General features: G+C 39.0%; 1 protein-coding gene across 3 annotated transcripts in view; it reads right to left on the bottom strand.

The window, feature by feature from the left end:
* UAP1 (UDP-N-acetylglucosamine pyrophosphorylase 1) overlaps positions 1-223 on the bottom strand; it is a 40,712-nt gene extending 40,489 nt beyond the window's left edge. For 2 of the 3 annotated variants that reach the window (XM_037825474.1, XM_037825473.1), the window contains exon 1: positions 37-223. The gene's annotated coding sequence lies outside the window, so the exon portion shown is untranslated. The remainder of the gene's footprint in view (positions 1-36) is intronic. The other variant, XM_037825475.1, reaches the window with a different exon arrangement.
* Positions 224-6,000: the final 5,777 nt, after the last annotated feature.

Below are 6,000 nucleotides of genomic sequence, written 5' to 3' on the forward strand. Positions count from 1 at the left end.
GGAAGTAGGCGGCAACCGGGCTGGGGGCCCCCTCACCTCCCACGGCACGACCACTACTCCGCCCAGCTCCGGTTCCCACGGCGCGGCCACTCATCAGCGTCCTTCCCCTGCTCCGAATTTATACCCTCATCCGAGGGGCCGGGGCAGCGGGGCGGGCCGGGAGCTGGGGCCGAGGGCAGCTCCGGCCCCGGCCACCCCGCCCCTCTCTCGCCGCGTTGACTGGCTGCGGGCGCGGGGAGGGGCCGCTACCGCCCGCCCGCGACACGTCAGCGCCGGGAGTAGCGGCGACGAGGCGGGCGCTGAAGGGACGCTGAAGGCCGGGGGCGGGGCCTCTGCGCGTCACTCATTCTCTGGCCCAATGGGGATGGAGATGGGCGCCCTGTTAGCAGGTGGCCCCGCCTCTCCAGCGCAGTCGGGGCGGGGGAATGGAGAAGACGATTACGTTCGCTAGGCGGGTGGAGGCTTGAGCCTCCGCTAAGCAGATGCCGGGCCTAGTCTTCAGAGCCCTGACGTCACCAAGTTGTACCGTGAGGAGTGAGCGCGCGACTATGCGTCGTCCCCTAAAACCAGCGGCTCGGGGCGCACACCCTTCTCAGAAGCGGACCTCGGAGTTCTGCGGGGAGTTGTGTCACAGAGGTGGCACATTTCCGACCGCCCCCGCTGTTAGTAAGGAAAAAGTCCCGGATTTCTCTGCGGAAAATCCTCTAGGGCGGGCCTGACGCGCCCTCTGACCTGGAGCTAGTTATTTCATTCGGAGTTCTCCAGACGCCTGGCGGTGCTCAGAATGTCTGTTTGGTTAGATTTTAGGACCCCAGGAGCTGAAGCCCGGCTAGTTTGCTTTGGCACGAAGAGGGGCGATTGGAGAGAGAGAATTGCAAGCAAAGGTATTAGGTAACCTGAAAAGTCCTCCAGTCAAAGTGAACCCAGGACAGCATTGTGTGCCTTCAGGACCTTGCTGGCTCTCAGTATTCGGCACGAAAACGGTGGTCAGACTGGATGACCTCCGAGGCCATTGCAAGACCAGTGTTTATGGGTGCCTATTACATAATATCAATCCTGTTATATAACCTTGTGTGGGTGGCACATGAAGATTATAAACTGTGTTTATTTGTAAAGTTTCATTGCACTTTTCTTTGCACAGTTTTGCAAGAAATCCAAACACCTAGATTTTACATAACACCTATCTTAAAGAAATTCAAGCATTCAGGTCCTCTCTTCTATCTTCTTGAGGGCAAGGGCCTTTTTATTTCCTTTATCAGTTGCAAAATCAGTCACCACATAAGTAACAACCAGAAAAATTTACAACTGATAAGTAATGCTGGTAGACTTAACATTCAGGAGATTGAATATTTGCCATCTTTCATGGTCCCAGAACTTCATTCCTTCCTTGGAAAGATTTATATAGTGTAGTGGTTAAAAGCAGGTGATCCTGAGCAAGTTAACTCTTGTACATCAGTTATCTCATCTGTAAAATACAAAAAATAATGACAGTGCCTTAGGGTGATGAAAATTAAATCAATCAGTACCGGTAAAATATGTAAAACAGTAAACGCTAACAGAATTTTAGTTATCGATATTTATTGATATCGGGTACCGTTCTGGGTTCTAGATATCATCATCTGGAATACCTTTGGTTGTTTGGATCCCTGATAACATAAGGAACATTTTTCTTAAAAGTTTTCATGATAACTGAGAAGAACAAAATCACTGCTATCTTAATGATCCCTAGGTCCCACTTAAAGAGACCTACAAATATGCAGCAATGATGTGGCTGAATGTAGTGTGGTGACCTTTAACGATGCAAAGAGGGAAGAGAGTTTAAGACAGTTGCTTTCTAAACACCACACTGACTGTTATTCTTCTACCCTTGTATTCCCTGAGATAGAAATAAATGAGAGTTTAGAAAAATTAGAACTGGGAGCCTAGCTTCAAAAACAATTCTGTCCTTAATAGTTGTATGACCTTGGATGAGTCATTTAACCTCCTTAAACTCCAATGTCCTCCTTTATAAAATGAGGATAATACCTGTTTCGTCTAGGTGTAATAAGAATTAAATGAGAAAGAACCTCAGGAAGTACCTGAAATATTATAGGCAGTCTGTAAATCTTAAATGAATAAAGAGTACAATCATTATTAAAGAGTGCTTTAAAGAAAAAGACCTGGGGTCCAGCACTGGTGTTTTTAATGAACTATTGTAAAATCATATTTTGACTTTTATCCTTTTGGTTAAAGTTTTTTTTTTCCTAATTACTAGGCAAAAAAAAAGGTGGGGGGGGGGCCTTAATTTCCCCTTGCCAGCAAACTGTCAATTAGCCTCTTACATGGAAGGATTATTTCTGTCCTTCAAAATATTTATTATATACATGGTCCTTTAAGAGCTAATGGTAAGGCAAGGATGCTCACTCTACTTGTGATTATTTAATAATACACTGAAGGTATCAGTCAATACAATTAGATAAGAGAAATCATAAGAGACTCAAAAATTAGGAAAGAATAATAAAACAAATTCTATTTGTAAATGATACGAAATTATTCCTGGAAAACCCTAGAGAATCAATGATAAGGCTAATTCAAACAATAAAATAATCAGTAAGGTAGTAGGCTAAATGAACAAGAAGTCAATAGCTTTCATATATACAAACAATAACCAGTTAGAAGATACAGTGATAGAGAAAATCCCAGTTACAATAGCAACAAAAAAATAATTAGGAATAAAACTAACATGAAATGTGCAAAATCTATATGAAGAAAACTGTAAAACACTCCTGAAAGCCATAGAAGATACTTAAGTGATCAGATAGGACACCCTTTGTTAATTTATAAGTTAAACACAATCCCAATAGAATACCAGCAAGATTTTTATAGAATTAGACACGTTGATAGTAAAGCTCTTATGGAAAAATAAGCATTGAAAAATAAACATTCAAAAATAGCTAGGAAAACACTGAAAAAGGAAAGCTATCCTGGAATAAAAGATAAAACTAGATCCATACTTCACACCATGCACAAAAATAAGCTCCAAATAGATCAGTGATTGAAATGTAAAATATGAAATCAAACAAGTACTAGAAGAAAACATGTAATACTATACAGCAAAAAAAGAAAAGGAAGAGCGATATGAACTGATACAGAATGATTTTCAGGATGAATCAATACATGAAAAAAATTGAAGTATAAAGGAATATACATAAAAGAATGAAGACAAAATACGAAAATATACATATATCTGCTTATTTTTGCAAAAAGAAACAGAAGTAGAAAACAGAAACCAATGAGAGCAAAATGGGGTGGTAAGAAATCTATTGGAAGGGAGAGAGAGGGGAGTGATACTTTTCTAAATATAATTTTTGTATAGTTTTGACTTTGGAACCATGTTAATGAAATCAGTATTTTTGTTTTTTTAATGAAAATCAGTGAGGAAGAGGGTTGAACCCTGAAATAGAAAGCAGAAACAAATCAGCCTAACCAAATCTTAAACACCACACTGACAGGAAAAAGGAGCTAACCCAAGTAACTTTTGAAAACAGTATTTTTTTACAGCTTTATGAAGTTGTCTTAAAATAAACTACAGATATTGAAAGTGCACAATTTGATGAGTTTCGACATATGAATACACCTGTGAGTGCAGTATTTTTACTATATACTTTCAATCTAAAGACAAAAGGAACTGTAAACAAATATTAAACTCTAATAGTTTTGCCTTTCACAGTGGAATGGCTTATCAATTCTGAAACTATTTTTGATGTATTGTAGGATTGAGCACATGATTAAAAATATGGAGGATAATGAGAAATGGGATTTTTTTACCAAAGAAAATTACAAATATGTAAAGAGGGAGAGTCTAGAATTAACTCTTAAGTGGCAGATTGGAATTGGAAGTTAGTATGAACTCATAGTATTTAATTTAAATATTTACGTGTTAGAAATGTACATATATATGTACAAATGCACACACATATTTCTTGGTTCTGTTTCCTGAGAGGGCCTAAAATTAGTAACTTCACAGTAGCAATGAGCACACCAGTGGCCAGGTCTTAGTTTCTCAATAGCATTACACTCTAGAAGGAAACAGTGTTCCTTGGAGAAATGTCTGATTCCAGACCTAGAACATTCTGTTGAGCAAGAAAGTAAGGAAGTACCCCCAAAATAATGGGGACATGTAAAAATGACACAGGAACCAGCTTGAAGGGACTACCATCAGCCATATCTGGGACACTTTGAGTATCAATATAAAAAATTATAGTAATGGTTTATAACCCATTGAATAAAATAAGAACTCATGAAGCACTCTGATATTAATAAATAAACAAATTAATGGCAGAGAATGGAAATTTCTTCCCTTTAGAAGATTGCCGACTAATAAGTGTAGAGGAAATGATGGTGTTAGCAATCATTGTAGCGATAATTGATTGAAGCAAGAATCATCAATGGATGCTAAAACCAGTAGTTAAATTTGGATAATGAAAAGATATTTACAGAGTTAAAGTATCTTCCCACAAACTACTTATTAATTATAAAGGGAAAATAGCTTTACAGTGAAGAAACCTGACAGCTATCACCATAACCAAATAATCAAAGTTTACATCGTCAATAATGGGGCAAACTGGCATCATATGCTTCCTGATTTGATACCCAAGGACACAATATCACTTCTATGGTATTATTGTCCAAAATGCATATTTCGAGGAAACATTTGACAAAACCCAAGTTGAGGGACATTGTACAAGATAACTGGCTTTACTATTCTAAAATGTCCAGGTCATGAAAGACAAAGGCTAGGAAATGGTTCCAGGTTAAAGGAGACTAATGATACATGCCACTAAATGTAACATGTGATCCAGGATTGTATACTAGACCATGAAAAAGAAATAGCTATAAAGGATATTATTGTAATAATTAACCAGATTTAAAAATGGATTTTGCATTAATTTATAGCATTGTATCAATGTTAAATTTTCTGATCATTGTGTTATATAAGAGAATTTCTTTGTTCCCAGGAAATACATACTAAAAGAGCTACAATTTATTCTTAAATGGAGTCAGAAAAAATATGTATGTATACAAAGTCTCTCCCCCTTTCTCTTTCTCTTTACCTCTCTCACACACACATACATATACAATGAGAGAGAGACAAAGTAATTAATAAAGCAAATGAAGGAAAATACCAACAATTAGTGAATTTGTGTAAAGGATATATGAAATTTCTTTATAATATTCTGCAATTTTAATGTAAGGTTGAAATCACATAAAAATTAGAAGATACAAGAAAAAGCACTTAATGGTGGAGGTCCTCATTATGGTGGAGTTCAAATGCAAAAGAAAATCTTTAGCCAAAGGAACACATAGCTCTGGAGAAAAAGGCTCAAGTGTGTGATAGTCAACAGAGTAGTTTGCCTGTTCCATGTCACGTGCCCTTTGGCACCCAGTCAGGATGCCACACGACCCGCCAGGATGCTGTTTATGGTGGCAGCCATGTCTCCATGGGACCAGAAGGACGACTATAGGAAAGGATTTTTCTCTGATTCTCACCCTTCCAGTTGAAAATAGTAAGGAACTTGTGCAAAGTAGGAATTTCCCAGAATCCATGGATGTTTATATGGATGTCCCTGGGGTTAAGCTATCCTCTTAAGAGCAAGCAGGCATATTTGCAGCAGTCAATAAAAAACAAACAGATGTTCATTCAGAATGTATTTATCATGTTGTTCTGTGCTAGACCTTGTGATAGGTACCAGGGGGAATCAAAAGACAGATCTTGAGAAATTTATTGTGCAATCATAGAGTGAGGAGAGATGTTCCCCATTCAAGATAGGGGGGTCATAAACAAGCCAACAAATGTACAAATAAAGGATTTCAGAGTTCAGAGGAGGGAGAGAATAAAGTAATGAGGGAGTTTTACAAAGGGATAGGCCATTAGGGTTTGAGACAGGTGGGAGGTGAGGGACCGCCTCACTCCGTACAGGAAGCTGTCACTCACAATTCAGCCTAGGTGATGGGGGCATT

Source organism: Choloepus didactylus, chromosome 2, assembly GCF_015220235.1.
Source record: "Choloepus didactylus isolate mChoDid1 chromosome 2, mChoDid1.pri, whole genome shotgun sequence".
Taxonomy (NCBI): Eukaryota; Metazoa; Chordata; class Mammalia; order Pilosa; family Megalonychidae; genus Choloepus; species Choloepus didactylus.